General features: G+C 43.8%; 1 protein-coding gene across 1 annotated transcript in view; it reads left to right on the plus strand.

The window, feature by feature from the left end:
- adamts3 (ADAM metallopeptidase with thrombospondin type 1 motif, 3) overlaps nucleotides 1–17,719 on the plus strand; it is a 109,579-nt gene that overhangs the window by 25,014 nt on the left and 66,846 nt on the right. The gene's annotated exons all lie outside the window — the stretch shown is intronic.

Here is a 17,719-nt window from a genome sequence, read left to right on the forward strand (position 1 = left end):
TTCTCCTTAAACCACGTTGCTGCTGTTGCTGGCCTGAGCTGTGCCCGAGTTGAGGTTTTTCCCCTTTAGTTTTGTTTATCTGCTTCATGTTAAAGGCTCGGTGCAGAAACAAGTTAATTTAAGGTGAGCAACATGTCTTATTAGCAAACTGTTGTATATTATCAGATGGAAAGAAAACCAGCCAAACAACACTGACCCCAAAACAGAAAAAAAAATGTTGAAGAACCCTCCAGTGATAAAGTTGAAGCCCTCTGCTGCCATCTGGAAGTGATAAAATGGGTCAAGCCGATGATGAAGAAGTGATTTTATTTCCCACAGAACTGACTGCTTCTACTCCCACTGCTAGTTTGCTCAGTGTTTATACCAAACAAATGTCACTGAGCCGCTGATGAAAAATATAATGCATCACTTCCACTGTGACGGAGAGCTGCGCCCGGGCCACGCCGCGAATCTGATGATTCACTCTGTGTGTTTACCGACAGTCTGCCTTAAGGAATCAAAAATGTATTGAGATGAAAGTGTTGCACATTCTACATTTACATGCAGTTTTAATCTGAGAGGTTTGTTGTTTGGCAGACGTGTAACCTTCTCCTGAGAGTCGCAGTCAGTGTTAATGTGTCAGACGGAGCGCAGCTCCATCTGGATTTGGCCGCGGCGTAAACAGAGCTGAAATACTGGTTTTCATCCAGACTGGCTGTATCATCATGATTTGTATATGTAGCCTAATGCTGTTGTGATGAAGGCACACTCGTCTGTGGCTCGTATTAACGCCTGAGCTCCTGGCTGCATTTCCATTTCCACACACACAACAATCTGCCCGAGCTACCTACAGACAGCAAAATGTAAAAAAAAAATCAATATAAATGAGGAGTTTAAAGCAATTAGAACCTCAATTTCACATTCCAAAAAAGTTCCCAAGCGGGCAGCAGTAAATAAATCGCTGTACGTTATATGAATATTTAATGACTGTTTGGACACATTTTGGAGAGGTTTGGAGACGCCAGTGACACCACAGACAAAACCGTCCACAGCTTCCATACAGTTTGGTTTAGAGGTGTGAAATTTGATACAGTTGTGGTTGACAAGATGTAGAAGACCTGTGTGTAATTTCGACTGACAACTGTCAAGCATCCCTTTGTCAGGCTTTTTCAAAAATATTACATTATTTTCGAGCACCAAAAAAAAGAAAAAAGATCAATTTTTGAACAGATGCAGTTTAAGATGTGCTCTACTCACACTTTCATAGTTCATTTTTTTCCAGAAACTAGAATGAATTATCTTTCAAAAGATGTCTCTCACAGGCAGATTGACCTCACAGTTCTCCTGTTATAAGCTTTTTCTTTTGGGTATGCAAATAAGGCGAGGACAGCAATAAATAAAGGTAGATGAGAAGGGGTTAAAGAGCAGCAGCAAAGAGGTTTCTTTTTGTCACGTGTTCTTCATTTAATGCATGAAGAAGCATCTTGAATTCATGAATTTAGATTAGGAACAAAGATTGATTTAGATTATGTATTAAAACATGTTTTTAATTACTTACTGTAAAAACACTACAGCAGCAGTCAATCCAGCAACAACAAGCTCAACAGCTGCCCTCCATCATTATACCGTTCAGAGGTAAACATGGAGCTAATGTGCAGTTAAATCTCCTCACAGACGGCAACACTGAAAGCTTAACCCATGGCACACCAAATTAGAAAGAAAAAACACTTATCAGCACAACAGAAATGTTTCCATGTGGGTGGGTTGGGGGGGGGGGGAGGTGTTGTTGCCAAGGTGACCTGCAAAGTGAAAATTAAAACCAACAAACATTCCCTGGCTTCCATAACCTTATGAGTATTTACCCAAACAGCCACAGCAAGCAGGAGTTATTCACTGTACTTTAACCAACCTGGCTGCGTGTGGCCTTTAACCCTCCGCCTCCCTGCTCCAGGTGTGAGTGGATGTAGCAGCATGGGCAGGGGGCAGGTGTAGGTGCTGACCATTTTCAGTTTTGTTGATAAAGTCAATGCCTCATGTGTGGATTGTAAACATTTAATGACGCCAGCACACACCTGCCTGTGTGGTCATTAGGTGGATGATTGACATCTGGGATGATAAGGTGTGTGTGTGTGTGTGTCACATTACAGTTCTCAGTGCAGCGTGTTAGTCCCAGAACGATGCACATCTTCCTCATCTTCCTCTGTGTTGTTAATCCCATCCAACTGAGGCTTAAGTTTGTTTAGCATCAGCTGTCTGAAGTGGGACTCGAAGGCTCGTGTTTGGCTCCATGTCTGCTTTAAAACAGATAAGTACCTTTAATAAAAAACAAAGCCGGCCGATGGTGCTGATAAGCCTCCACAGCAACACAATATCGAAGGACCTTATCTGAGGACACTTCTCCAGGTGGTCCTCACAGCCCTCTCTAGTCCATCTCATTATCTCCTCGGTCTCATTTTGGTTTGGCAGGCTGTGTCTCTGCAGAATGCATTTGTGTTGTGTGTCACACACGCAGTGTCGTTGTGTGTCTTTTTTAGTATTATTTTAGCCTAATTGAGAAAAATGTGGCACACTAAGAATATCAAGTCATATTTAAGAGAGCACGATTTTAAAAATCTCTTATTTAAATATGAGAACCCTTAACCTGTTTGTTGGGAGAGGACAGGAGTCCACAAAGTTCTCCTCTACGAATGTTTGAAAAGAACATTTGAATTATTAATGGGGGATTAAAACCACATGTAGTGTTTATCTGCACTGATAGTCGCAAAGAGAAGCATCGAAGCAGAGCGTGCGGCCACACATGAAAAGAGAACACACACGTCTGCTTAGAGAACGCTGGACTCCCCTCTGCTGCCTCTGCTTCTTCTAAAGAGCTTTGCGGTGTAAACAAGTTGTGGACTGTTGTAGAAAGAAATGGCGACGTGGCTTTGGAAGTGTAATTTCAATCCCTGTCAGGGGAACATTTATTTCCACTTTAACCAGATTTTTGTGTTGTGCTGCTGCGACATTCAGAAAATCAATTCCACTCAGCGCCTGAGAGCGTTCGCAGCTGCGACATGGTAAGCACATGGCCGCCACTCAGGTGACATGGTTATCACGTCTAATGGCTTCAAAGAGACGGAAATTATCCAGAGCTATTTTTTTTGTGCCTGTTAATAGATGTTATGTAAGGACAGTGTTCTTCATGGGGGGCTGAGACCCGGTGCCGCTATTTACAGGTGTGCATTGTGTTCATTTTGAAATGCTTCCTTTGAAGCAGCAAGTCTTTGCAGAAGTCGTGACCTGGTGGCAGGACAGTCCACAGACGGCTGTTTACCTGTAGACACTGGGAACAGGCGGCAGCTGTGACATCGTGCTGCAGATGTTGCTTTAGACACCAGTTTCTCAGGATACTGCTCAATAAACAGCAGTTTGTCAGATTCTTTGGATACATTTAGCGCCGTTTTGTTAGTATTCGATGCCATTATTGAATATTAAGCTCAGTATTATCATTCTTATATAATCTCTATAAGGTTTCTTTTGATCATTAAATGATATATAACATTAAATAATCCAACAAACAAGTGAAAGCCAAAGGACAGGTGGAGTAAAGTGTTAACATGGAGCCTGAAAGGTGCTGCAGGAGATTATTTACACTCTGCGGCTGAGCCATCAGAGTTGTTCGATTCTTGTCTTGGCTCTATTCGTGTGATCTTTTTTTTTTGGTGTTGATTGGATTTCTTACCTTGAACCGGTCTCTGTTGTTTCCTGTGACTGGAGGATTGTGAGATTGATTTTGCAGGCTCGTAACGGGTGATGGCAGAGGATGAGTAATCCGTCCATGTTCTTAACTAGCGCTGGTGTGAAACTGTGGAGCTGAGTTATGTCCTGCGTTGGAGACGGCAAGTCTCTGAGCATCTCCTCCAAGACTTGTTTTCTTGTAGGTTTGAACAGCAAACTTTAAGGAGTGTGTCTGAATGCACATTTGTTGATTTTTAAAGAAGCGATGTGTGACTCAGGATTCGTCGTTCTGTGTATTACAGCATACCTCCTGATCTGGGGAAGTGTGTGTGTACACGTGTGCTTTATTTCTTTCAGTGTTTCCTCAGTTTTGTATTTTCTTAACGCCTCTCAGTCAATGCAACGACTAGTGTATTTGGTCGGATTTTATCTGCTTGTGAAGCCGTGTTGTTTACGGAGCCAGTGAATGCTGAGCAGAGTTCAGTACCAACCGGAACCAAAATTCTCATGACAAACCCTCACCGCTGTGCTTGAGTGATAACTCGCCCTCACGAATGCCATGGAGTTTCTCCTATTCTAGAAATGACAGGCGGTCCAGATGGAGATGGTACAAGCGTACAAAGGAGGTGGAGGGGCGGCGGGTGGATTTTCACATGTGCTTCAGTTGAACAGAACCTTTTTATGGCGGTTGAAATTGTCTTGTCGCTCTCCGCTGTTTTCAGCTGCCATGATGAGCATCCCAGTTGTAACTAGAATGGCTACAATAAATATTTGTTATTAAAGGTAGGGTAGGAGATTTTGAAAGCTCAGTGAGAGTCAGCCAGATTTCCAAAGTAAACACACGCCCCTTTCTCTCGGAGCTCACCCCGAAGCCACGCCTCCCAATCACATGGACGCGCATCACCTGAAGACGAGCTGCGGTCTGTGACTTCGGCCATCATGCACGTACCTCTCTGGTGCACGCAGAGCAGGAAGAGAGTGACAACCAGCCAATACTCCGCGCAGGGTCCACCCGGAGGATTGGCTGATGTTTTTTGCGAAACTGCTGAACTAATTGGCTGCTATCGGATTGTAAAGAGAAGTTACACTAATTTAACAAAACGTGCATCAGAATGAAATTTTTTATTGATTCATTAGTGACCTAGTCATGTTGTTTCTTAATAATCTATCTATACACCAAATAAAAATGTGGACACTCACGCTGTGTGCGTTGTGTTATGATAGCAGCTAATAAGGACTATTTAATGGGGGTGATAACATTAAAGGAGATTTCCAGTTTGGTACAACTCCTGCTGGCTCCTTCAAGTGTTCGCAAGTGATCTCCTCCTTTGTCAAAGAAGAACACATATCCATTTTAACACACATTTTAAGGTCCTAGCTTTTAAATAAATCTCCATTATTTATTAAAAAAACAGACTGTATTATACTTCTGTTGTTACAACATCCATTCTTCCTGCACACTGATTGTTTCCCATTCAGCTACAAGAGCATGAGTGAGGTCAGACACAGGGCTAAGTGGGAAAACAAACCTCTCTCTATCAGAGTGAAACAGGACAGAAGCTTCCCAGAGCTGGTCAGGCACAGACATGCACGCTCCTCAAGGGTTAAACAGCGTTTACGTTCAATTAATTAATAAAGGGAAAGGTGCTGGATGGATGAGGGGGGGTGGGGGAGCTCAGGTATTGATAAGATCCCCTCGACTGTGGGAACTGAGCCTGCTGCGGCCGCGCCTGTAACAGAGGATCATCCCATTGTTTATAGAACACGAATCTGTATAAATAAATCTCAGCATCTTTGCTTGATTTCTCAGTTTTAACAGTGCTGCTGGTAGAAATGGGATTCTACAGACACTCCTGCAAGTCAAACAACCGTGAGTGCTTTCTGTTTGCCTATAAAACAAATGTCTGTCATATGAGATGCCAAAGAAAGCAAACAAGAAGCCGGAGGATTACACACGGAGAGGTGCTAATAATCATCCACGACACTGTTTCTTTACAGAGCTCTGCTGCGTCAACAGGAGATTTCTATCTGAGAAACACATGAACTGATTTTAATGTTGCCTCTTTTTTTGGACTCAAAAGCAGCTGCCAGGTTTCCAATTTGAACCTAAAAATTAAAAACTTGTCACGCCAAGAAGTCCAAGGAACTTGAACGCTTGGAACAGGATGAGGACACACCCTGATGCTGTGCTCTCTGATGGGTTAGATGAGAATGAGGATTCTGCTGGCTCTCGTTCAGGAGTCCCAGAAACGTGCAGACAAAAGAGCAGAGATGCTCTCGGTGGGCAGGGGAGTAATCCAGAGCCAAACTACTGTACGTCCAGTGTAAACAAAAGAGGAACGTGTCTGGAATCATAAGGCGACACTGTCTCCACAGCTCATCCTGCGTTCTTTCCTGGAGGATGAGAATTCTCAGAGGTGCACACATGTATGAAAAGACTTTACCCAGGTAATGGCATGGATCTCTGTCAGGTCCCGCGTTTACATCAGGTCTCCAGGCTTCTGCTCTGATGACATTGCGGTCCCCTGGGATGCACACGTAATTTCCACATCCCACAGTGTGTTTGAAAAGGACGGTGATAACCAGGCTCTGTGTTTCTCTGAATGCTCCAGGAGGCAGGCTCAGGTGGAAGCGCTCCTGCAGCTTGACAAGGAGACTTTACGCCTTTGTTGTGAAACCCAGGACGCCTGCAAAGAACTGAAATAAGAATCACTCTTGTCAGGATAGTCATAAGTGTGTGGCTCAAAAAAATAATGTGCATTGTAATTGTAAAAACATAACTGCCATGCTGGCAGGTAGGTGTGTGTGTGTGTGTGTGTGTGTGTGTGTGTGTTTGAAGAAAATGAAAATTACACAGAGAGGCAAACGGCTGAATTCTCAGTGTGCCCCTGAGATCTGATCCTCCTCCCGTTATCTGGCCTGAGTGCCCAGGTGAGGGATTCACCCTCGGAGGCACTTGGGAGATTAGGTTTTATTTTCACACAGTAGTGAAAATAGATTGAGAACAAATTAAAAGGCCTCATGTCTCAGGTTTGTATCGATGACTTTCACAATCCAGTAAAGGAGGAAGGGAAATGGTGATTTATAATTGTCACACAGATGTCTTATGCTGAGTGTGGAGGGCTTGGGTGAGCAGGCAGGAGTGAAAAACATTCAGGGGAGAAGGTGGCGAAAAATGCCACAGAATGTGCATTTATGCCTGCGTTTGTCTGAAAATGTGATCTCTCTAGGATGGAGAGGAGTAAACTGAAAACTTGCTCAGTGTAATTGGCAAGAGAAGTCGGAGTACGAGGTTTTCAGCGCTGCCAAGCCGCTTACTGCTGTAATTATTGCACTAATCATTATTACAGCTCACAAGTGCAGCAGAGGCAGAGGCGAATCTCAGCACCGTTTAGTGCTGATTAGATTCAAAAGCTTTCCATTCCTCTCTGTGAAGACCTGCACGTCATCACAGCCAGGTCAGAGAATGTATGCGGAGCGCGTCGCCACCCGCCTGTTGCTGCTGACAGGAAATTGATTTTGAGATTGGGTCAGGTAATTACTTCATATTCTGTAGTTAGGCTCCTCCTGAATAATGGTGAGTGTGAGGCAGAAGGAAATGAACGACTTAAGCCGCTCTCTGTATGTGTGAAGAGCAAAATAGGACCCCTCTGAACGTGAGTGAGTTCATTCCATAAAGTCTGCTAGGATGAAAAGGATTCTGTGAAGGTGGCCGCGCGCTCGGCTCCCACTTCATGCTTTTGTGTGTGGAGGTTTGATTTTCTGCCGTTGGTCCCTTTTTTAACCTCACTCACTTTGAATGCAGATGTGGTTGTCTGGAGTGAGAGGATCAACAAAGTCACTTCTGCCCTCCAACTCCAGGATTCTTTTGATTTCTAGAAGAAAAAAGCTCCACAAAGGCTCACATCAAAGCAGAGCAGGCAGTGAAAGATGCTTTTTGACCATTTGTTTCCAGGAGAAGCACGCAGAGCCGCTGCTTTGTTTTCTGAGAAAAGTTTCGTGTCTGCCAGGAGCCAGTGCCAGAGAGAGTCTGAACATTTTGTCACTTGCTGTGCTGGCTGGGAGAGAGAGGTACTTTCAGTCAAGTGACAGCGTACTCACAACAATATCAGGAAAGTAGCACAATGTGCAGGAACCTTTGAGCAGGACCAAACACAGTGAGCATGAACAGGTCAGGACTCAGGGTTTTCAAGGTGTTGGAGCCAGACACCACCTTCACATTACATCCTAATACAGTATTAGAATCAAAGATGTACAGACAGTTCTTCTGTCTGGTTCAGAGACTGTAGCAGTGAGGATCTGGCAGAGCTGGAGGTAGATGAAGATGATTAGGTTCTCTTTAGGAGTAAGGAGGATGGACAGGATCAGGAAGGAGCTCATCAGAGCTACAGCTCATCAGAGAGGCCAGACTGAGGAGGGATAGTGGTTATATTGGTAGAAGGATGCTGGAAATGGAGCTGCCTGACAGAGCTTAATGTAACGAGCAGCTTCTGTTCTGACGTCTTGTGATAACAACAAATGTGTCGTCTGAGGGAGCTAATAGTTTTTTTTGTTTTTTTTTAATTTCACGCTGATTTGTGTTGTGGTTCTTCACTCAGGTACCTGCAATTAAAAGCATAAAATCACATCCCTTTGAACATTCCTCCACCCCGCAGACATCACTGAGCTGGATGAAAAAAAACATCATCTGATTTCTAGTACCGACATGTGAGAGGTGTGCGTGGAATTAGAGTGTGTGCATGTGAAAGGTGTGTGTAATGATAGCGAAAGCAATTTAGCTTTAGTAATTTGAAAACGGTAAAGGTTATCAAGTGTTTGTTTGGTGCCGTTTGTGGGGACGGTTTCTCTAATGGGTTGTAAACACAAGTAATTTTAGCGATGTCAGAGGTGAGAGGAACCTGTCCTATTTCTTCTCTACAGGTGTGTGTGTGTGTGTGAGAGAGAGAGAGATTCCTCCAAAGCTAAAATACGCAGGCCACAGAGGTCTTAAATCATCACAGCATGTAATCAGACATGTAACACACGATGCATACAACAGCAGGCGCTGCCTCCGCTCTGCATCACCTGCCAAGTAAATAAGTCCTAAATAAAGCGGCCGGGCCGTCCCTGTTTGCATGATGAACAGGGGAGATTGTGGAAGATATTTTCCACATTGCCTCACGTCTTCAGAAGTATGAATGCGCCTGATGAGTTCTTTCCATTTGAAACCTGGTGATAATTAGTGACTCCTGCCCGAGCCAGGGATCTGAAGCGCTGCTGGAAAAGACCTTGAAAGAGTTGAGCAATACTTTTTTTTTTTTTTTTTTGTATTTTCTTCTCGCTCGCTGTGAATCATCCAAACGTCACATGGCAGCTGGAAATATGTCATGAGCGTCTCCTTTGTTCTTTCCATCCCTGTCTGTCTGCGAACAAAAAGCCAAATATTTAAAATTCTTGTTGTGATACGACGTCCGCTGCGTTCTTCACAGAAAGAACAAAAAAAGGAGCTGTTTGAGAGAAACAAATGGACTCTAGCATTCCAGGCTGTTGCAACACTTTCATCGCTGACAAAAAAGTTTTTGCATTGTGTAAGAGAAATCAGTTGTAATAACGCTGCACTGATGTCTGGAAATTACAGCATGCACATCAAAGAAACATCCCGGAATCATCCAGTGATTAAGTGCTGTTGCTGTAAGTGTTGCTGGTTGCAGAGTGTGTTTCTGGTTTGTTGAGAAATCTATGTTTATTTTGTTGTTGCTGGCTGTTTCAGGTTGTTTTCTGCCTAACATGTTCACCCTCTGACCTCTGTGTGCTCTCAGGAGTAGATATTCAGAGAGGTGAGCAAAAGTCAACATTCACGAAGCAGAAGCAACGGCAGAACAAAGGCAGAGAGGATGCAAAGGGAACACCTTGAATCTGGCTGTATCCAGTTTGATCCGGCTAGATCCACCTCTCGGGGGTGGATCTAGCCGGATTGAGCTCAAATGTGGCTCAGGTGTGAACGCAAATGTGGCGAGCAAATCCGGCTAGCGACATGCTACTTCCGGTTAGCGACATGCTACCTCCGGTTCACGGGGAGCGACACGGGACAAAAAAACCGCATGACGCATGCACACACGCGGTCCTACCGCAGCGTGAACGGACTCTGTATATTATGAGGCGCCACCTAGTGGTTTGGAGGACAGCAAACATGCTGGATGAAGCCGGATTGAGTGCGGACACAAGTGTGTGCTAGCCAGATTTGAAAATAGGTCTAAACGCATCCAGCTTAAAGGCTGTCTGGGCTCAATCCTACTCTAGCTGGAATGACTTTCTCCAGTGTGAGAAGCTCTCCATCACAGCACTGTACGATGTGCTGCCAGCAGCAGAGAGGGATGTCCAGACTTTCATGTAGTATTTTGCCCTGGGTTTTGTCTGTCAGGCATAAAACTTCAGATGACTACACTAACGAGCTAAGGATGTGCACGGCCACATCCTGTGCAGCTCTGCAGGAGGTAAAACACAAGATAAGAGAGTAAGCTCAGGGCTGTTTGTAGTCAAGATGGGAACACAGCACTGTCACAGTGGATGGGGATTTGCACAGCATTCCCATTATAATGGAAAGCAAAACAACCGGGGCTGATACATGATGATGTGACTGTCGCATATATACAGTACATGCAGGAAACAACATTCACTATTTGTTATTTTCTCTTAAGCTTTTAGCTTATCAGTGGCTGTGTTTCTCAGGCTGAATGTGAGCCTGTGTTTTTAATTAGATGGTCACTGTAAAAAGAAAGTTTAAATAGACAGAAACATCTGCTTTTATTTTGTTAATTTTCCCCAATCTCTGGCAAAGTTCATTTAAAAAAAAACCCAGAAAACATCCTTTGTGGGCATGAAAATAAAGTCTGAGCATTTTAGCTTCTTACATTACACGACTTTATCAGTTGTTTTGGGAGGAAAAAGAGTGGAAACAGTTTGTCACTTGACCTTTCAGCAACGACTTTGGCTTGTTTCTTTCAGAGAAAAGAGAGGCGGAGGGGGAACGGATGCAGGTCACCAAAATATATTGAACCCCCTGAAAGGAAATACAGTGAGCATTTCTTCCAGAAAGGCAGTTCTCACCCTGCCATGAATGAAGCCTAAGTTTTGCTGCATGTTGTAACTGAGCGACCCCAACAAGGCCCACCGTTGTCTGCTCCAAGCCTCCCTCGCTCTGCCTCTCTTAAGTTGCACACAAACACACTACACACTCAACAACAGATAAGCAAGCTGGCAACAGAGAGACACTTGGACTATTTATATATGTAAACTGTAAACTAGTTCAAGTATAAGGAACAGATCAACTTATTGGTTTGTGATTTTATATTATTATTATTTTTTTTATTATACTATTTTTGAATCTGGCTATCACACACACGTGTTCACGCTCAATCCAGCCTAACCCGGCTTCTTTATTGTCCTCCAAACCGCTAGGTGGCGCCTCATAATATACAGAGTCCGTTGTGTCCGTTGTGCATTTTCTTTTGTGTCGCTCATTCTTTTGTTTTGTTTTTTTTGGTTCAAAAAGCAGTTTATTCTTTTGTAGCCCTTTGGAAAATAAACTCGGGGCAAAGCTGTCGTAGTTCAACGGTTGTTTACATACGGCTTTTGTACGCGACCCGGACACTGTCCCTGTGAACCCGGAAGTATCACGTTGCTAGCGGGATTCACTATCTGCATTCATGTTCAGACCTGAGCCAGATGTTAACCAGATTCGTGTTGTTCAGACTCAGGAAAAAATTATTCGCATATATCCAGATACGACCCGAATCCCCCTCTAGCCGGATTGATTTCCCCCAGTGTGAACCCAGTGTAGCTTAGCATGAGGACTGGAAGAGGCTCTGTCCTTGTTAAATGTCTATAAAGCTCATCTTTTATTTAACGTGTCCATGAAGTTTTAAGAATTTACAGTGACTCATAATGAAATGGAGAATGAATGCTCCGTCAGTTTTCACATCCAGTAAAATGTAAGATGTTGAAGAACAAAAGAGAAAACACTCCTCAGTCTCTATTGAATAAAACAATAAAAAATCCTTTCATTTCAATGCTGGTACTTCACACACAATTTCCAGACTGAATTGCTATCTGTTTTTTTTAGCGTGTGAGGTGTTTGAGAGCAAGTTCAAGTAAAGTGAGTCGTTATAGGGACAATACACTCCCTGCATGAGCCTTTTGGGTCGTGTTTGATACCGTCATTTCTTCTCCTAATGCGTCTGCCAGATATTTAGACTATTTTAAGCTAAATGATGGAGAAAAGTGGAAAAAGTACATGCAGCTAAACTTTGAATTAGCTTTGTATGATTAGTGTGTGTAGCTTCTCCTCCCTGCTGCTCCTTAAAGCTGAACTCCATATTGTATTGTGCATTTACATAAACAAGCCCCCAAAAAAACATTATATGGATTCTCATACAGCAGGTTCTAAATTAAAGGGAATTCACCAAAGCACTCCCAGTTGGTGCACAGATGTCAGCTACCATCAGATTAATGAGATTTCAAAGATTCAAAGAGGTTTAGTGTTGACAGCTGGGTCATCTGAGCAATGAAATGCTCAAAACAAGGCAGGCAGGCAACTCCGAGTAATCTGAAGAAAAACAGAGAAACAAAACAAAAGGCCTAAATAAATAAATTATCAAAATATTGCACCAAAAGAATACAAAATATATATACACATGTGCAAATCAGTGAGAGTGAGAAATGTGCAAATGTGTACTCGTGGTTTAGAAGCAACCTTCTCCACTTCTGATTCCCAGATGACAATGGTGGCGTGACCTCTTCTGCTGAGCTGTAGTCACCAAACAGCATTCTCACAGGTGTCCTTCTGCTCCAGGTGGGAGAGGGCAGTGTGCAGTGTCAGGGCGATGGCATCGTCAGACCTGTTTGGCTTATAAGCTAATTGGATGGAGTCCCAGGGAGTCAGGAAGAGAGGTGCAGATGTGTGTCCTAAATAGGCGTTCAAAGCACTTCATGATGGTGGAGGTTAGTCAATCAGGCATGTAGTGGGGGATTTCTTGGGAATGGGGATAATTGGGGTCACCTTGTAGCATGTGAGGACTGTGGCGTACTGCAGGGAGAGGTTGAAGATGCATGTGAGGACCGCTGCCAGCTGGTCAGCACAAGCTTTGAGGACTCTCCCTGGAATTCCATCTGGTCTAGAAGACCTCACTGGGTTTTTAAGGGTTAACTTTTAAGGGTTCTCCTCACGTCAGCCGTTGTCAGGGTCAGGGTGTGTCCATTAGGGTTCTTAGGCAGCCTCACAGCAGGTGTGGGGTTATTGGCCTCAAACCAGGCATAGAAGGAGTTCAGGTTGTTTGGCAAAGGAGGCATCAATATAGGTGTTGCTATTGTTTCTCACTTTGAGTGAAGCCCTCGCCACATATGTCTGGGGCCGGAGCTGGAGCAGTTGGACTTCCTCTTAGCGTCTTTGATGGCTCTGCAAAGGTCATTTTTGGCCTCTTTATGACCACCTGACCCCAGAATTAAAGGCAGATGCCTGTGCACAGAGTTAGGCATGAACATTACCATTAATCCAGGGCTTCCGGGTGGGGAAGTTCATGTTGGTGGTAGTGGGGCAAATCCTTTCCTCATGTTAGTCCAGTTGAAGTCTCCCACAACATTAATAACTGCCTCGGGATGAGCCTTCTCTAGTCCAGTTATTATTTCAAACAGGTCCATCAAGTGCACAAGATCTGTCTGCCTGAGTGCAGACTGCAGTGATAAGGACAGAGCTGAACTTCTGTGGGAGATAAAAGATTCGTACCTTTAGATGCTTTAATCAGATTAAACATTCTCAGACAGCTTTTCAGTATGGTTGCATTGATCACTCATTGTGACCATTGTTATTGATTTGAATATGCAGCAGTTATTCCATCATCAGATTAATGTGAAATGTATTGATCACTGACGTTACTGAAGCGTTGCCTTGGACATGGAAGCACATCTCCTCTGGCACTGAGTATCGACCAAACAGTGTTTGAACTCTCAACTCGACGTAATCGCTGCCCTTTTCAAATCACAGGCGCTGCTGAGGGACAACACAAAATGTCAAGGCAAGGTCAACTGAAAGGTCTTTAACATCATGTCAACAATGTACATTAGCAGACCGAGCTGCAAGACATGTTTGCTGTTAACTTCATAACAAAATGGTTCATTTTCCCTCACAGAAAGCCAGAAACGCTGAAACTGCATGGCCCATGATTATTCCCAGCTGTTTCCATTGCCATGCACTGAGATACCTCCATGGTCTGTTTGTTCCAGTGCATATATAATGTCAGACATGTTGCCCACGTTCATCTAGAAAAAGCCAGGTCTTTGAAACGTGGATCAAGTGCTGAGGTGTGTGGAGGTATGTATAGCGTCCATCAAAGTCCTGTCTGAATCGCTCCTGAAGATTTACCAGCAGATCACTCTCATCAGGCTGGAAATGCATCTGCAGTTTGGCACTCGTTGAGATGGTGGGGTTTTTCTACACACTGAGAAGTGTGGTTGCTACTTTTAGGGGAGACATCAGCTGGGTCATCCTCTGTCAGACTGACCATGACTTCTCCTCTCTTTAACTCAACACAGCAAGCTGCTGCTCCCAGAAATGATCCAACATGTCAAGAGGACTATTCCATCTCGTGAAAACGGCATGGACTAGCTTGTGATTGAAGCCCTGTCCAGTCTCAGAGCTTTGTGTGATGCCAGATTCAAAGATACGATGCACCAGCCCCAGCCAGAATCACATTACAAATTACAAATAAAGAAGGCCATAGCATCATTGACTGTCTTTGCACAAGTGGGGCTGTTAGTCAGCGGAGCGTGGAAAATGCTTATGATACACTGCTCACTGCTCTTAGCAGGAAGACTGGCGGAGGCCTCCACGGTCACACCGTGCCGTCGCTTCAGGTGATTAATGAGGTTTGTGGTACTCACTGTGTAGCGTACAGCAGCATGGCACATTTTTCAAATTTGCAAACGTTTTATTTATAATTGACAAGTTAGTAGATAATATTCTGTGTCCCAACAGCCCAGCCATGTAAAATCAATACGCCCCAGGCACACATACAACAGTATACATCCATATAAAAATGTCCAAAAATATCATCATATTTGGTTTGTTATACGTGCAAATAAATGCAGAATCCACTCGATAAAAATATTGAATTTTACTGACGCAAACCTTTAAACCTTTAATAATCAATGCATCTCGATTTATTTGTTGTTGGGAGAAGATGTAAAGACATGTTGTAAACTTAAACAAACCACAACTGCAAATGACTTAATAAAAACATCTGCGACTGACTTTCACCTTGATAAAATGCCCGTGCTGACGTGCTGTGTCCTTGCTTCTTTGCCCCCTTTTGTATGTTTAGCCAACACACTCTTGTGAGGACCACATGTGGGGAAGACTTTTGGCCAGCTGAGGTGTCGTTTGATGTCGGCAGATCAGTCTTTTTTTTTAATGGTTTAAATGGTGGTTGGCATGTTTTGCCATCCACAGTTCAAACAACAAATCCCCAATCACATAATCCCGTTGTTGTGTCACTCAGCATCCATCGGTCCCGCTGGGATTCCTCCCAGCTGTGTTTCATTAATGTGTGTGACTTCGCAATCTGCCAGCTAACGGGCTTAACTGTTAGCGGCTAAGACGGCTAGTGTGAACTGTGGGTGAGCAGTGGGCCCTCTGCTCGTGTAGTTTGCATTGATTATAGGATAAATTCATACTTTCAGTCCAGTTTTCTTTTTTCTCATTTTATGAAAATATCTAAATGTAGATGCTAAATCTCCCATTTACAGTATGTATCAAATCAATAATCGCCCCTGTGTGTGTCAGCATCTCTGACAAACCTCTGCCTGGAACATTTCTATTATAAAGGGTCCTTTACTCTCACTGTGAAAGTCTCAGGGGTTTTTTTTGTGTGGAGAAGTGGCCAGAGGCTAGAAGCCATTACTGGGTCTTTAATATAAGGCCCAGTGGGAGCAGGAGTGCTGGCTTCAACTTAATGCCTTAAACTCCCCACAAGCCCGGTAATAGTGATCCAAGAGCTTCGGGTGGGCTGCAGAGAATGCACACAGACACACATGCACCTTTTTAAAACATCCACAGACCTGCGTGGTGTCTCCACCATGTGAACTGCTTTGGCCAGCATCTTTGCTCCTGTTGTGGTGCTGTGCTGGTAATTAGGCTGCTGTTGTTGCTGCTGTCATTGCTCATTTTCAACTCAAGCAAAAAAAAAAGGCTAAAACAACATTTCCTCAGTCATAAAACCCTGTTTAATTATGTTACGTTTTATGTGCCCTAGGGAGTCAAAAATCCCTTACATGACAAGAAGTAAATTGCCAAACCTAAATCAAGTGCAGCTTCTGAAACCACATCATTCACACAATGATAATGCTAACAGGGACAGCTGCTGTTTTACGGGGTTGTGGTGTTTAAGTAGGGCACCGCCAATGGCCCATGCCTCAACGAATCCTGCATCCAGCTCCAAACAGGAAGACATTATGTAACAACAGAATAACAATGACTTCTCATTGCTGCCGTGAAATGAGACGTCAACCCAGAAAGATTCGTGCCATTAATGCCATTGGTCACACATTTCTTTCTTGTTATAGTGTAATAGAGGACACACATCAGACACAAAGAAAGGTGCTTAATGTGCACTGCAGACAGAACAAATGCATGATCTGCACTGCAAACAGCTGTTGGCCATTGATGGATTAACCTGTTCTGCTCTATCTGCATAACAATGTTTTACTGTCTTATCTGTTAGTGGACCCGGTGTGTATCAGACCTTGGGCTACACACAGCTCTTCTCCTTAATCAATAATAAATACGAGGGGAGGATCAGTTCACAAAATCCATGGTTCGGTTTGTATCAGGGTTCTGAGGTCAAACTAAAGCCTGATGTTATTTATCTAATTTGCATGGCAGCATGTCATTTCTGTCTGCCAAAGCGGCCCGATGCGCACACACACACACAAACACACACACACACACAGACAGACATGTGCACATACACACACATACAGGGGAGCACACTCCCACTATCGGATTGGGAGCATGCATTGTTTTGCTCACTGTTGCTCATGACATGCTAGTTGGATAGACAGAACTCCATTGACTATGCTAAGCTAAGCTAACGGTACTAGTACTAATACAATATTTTCTTTGTCCCATGATGGGACCTGCTGTGCTTTCACGTCAGTCACCAATGGAAGTCGCTAGATTTGTCACTATAGTTGCTTTTGACAAGTATTTGGAAAGTCTCCAGATTTAGCGAGAGAGTGGCTTGTTGGTAACACTTGTCGATGTGGCAGTGGGAAAAAAATGGCTCCCTGCAACAAAACACACGCCCTGAACCGTGACACCTGCACCGAACGCTTCATCCCATGCCAAATAAATACATGTTTTTTTACACTTAGTATTGGTGCGGCATAACATACACCTGTTTTTTTGTGTCATGTTCAACATAAACACACATTACCAATGGTAAACAGTCGAAAGCAACATAGAGTCTAGTTTATGGTGCTGATTGTTCTCTTTTGTCTGTCATTGATGGCTGTGGCTCAAGTGGCGAAGCTTCCTTTGCTGCATGCTGATGTGTCCTTGGGCGAGTCATTTCATTGAAGTTACCCCAAATGGGTGCACTTTGGTGTTTGAATGTGCTTCTGTGAACGTGAAGTATGTTCTTTGTGTAAGTTGAAAAGGTGTTTTAACCCTTGAGTATCATTTAACGGCTGACACAATGTGTGTAGCAGGAGGCAGCTGGGTGGTGGAGGCGTGCTCAGCTTGAGCCTCGTCAGGTGCTGTTTACATTCACTCTCTGTTTGGTTGGATATAAACATGAAAACATCTTCTGGTTTTGCAGCTGTCACAGCCTCATGACATCTATTATTGCCCTGACAGAGCCTGCTGTCTCAGCCTGGCTTGCCCTGGTCTGAATCACTGGATGAGTTTGTGAACTCGTTGGTTTGGCTTCTATTTACACAGAGATAATTCAAGCAAAAATAATCATGCAAGATGGTTCTCTGGTTTTGTCAT

This window comes from Parambassis ranga, chromosome 9 (assembly GCF_900634625.1).
Source record: "Parambassis ranga chromosome 9, fParRan2.1, whole genome shotgun sequence".
Lineage (NCBI taxonomy): Eukaryota > Metazoa > Chordata > Actinopteri > Ambassidae > Parambassis > Parambassis ranga.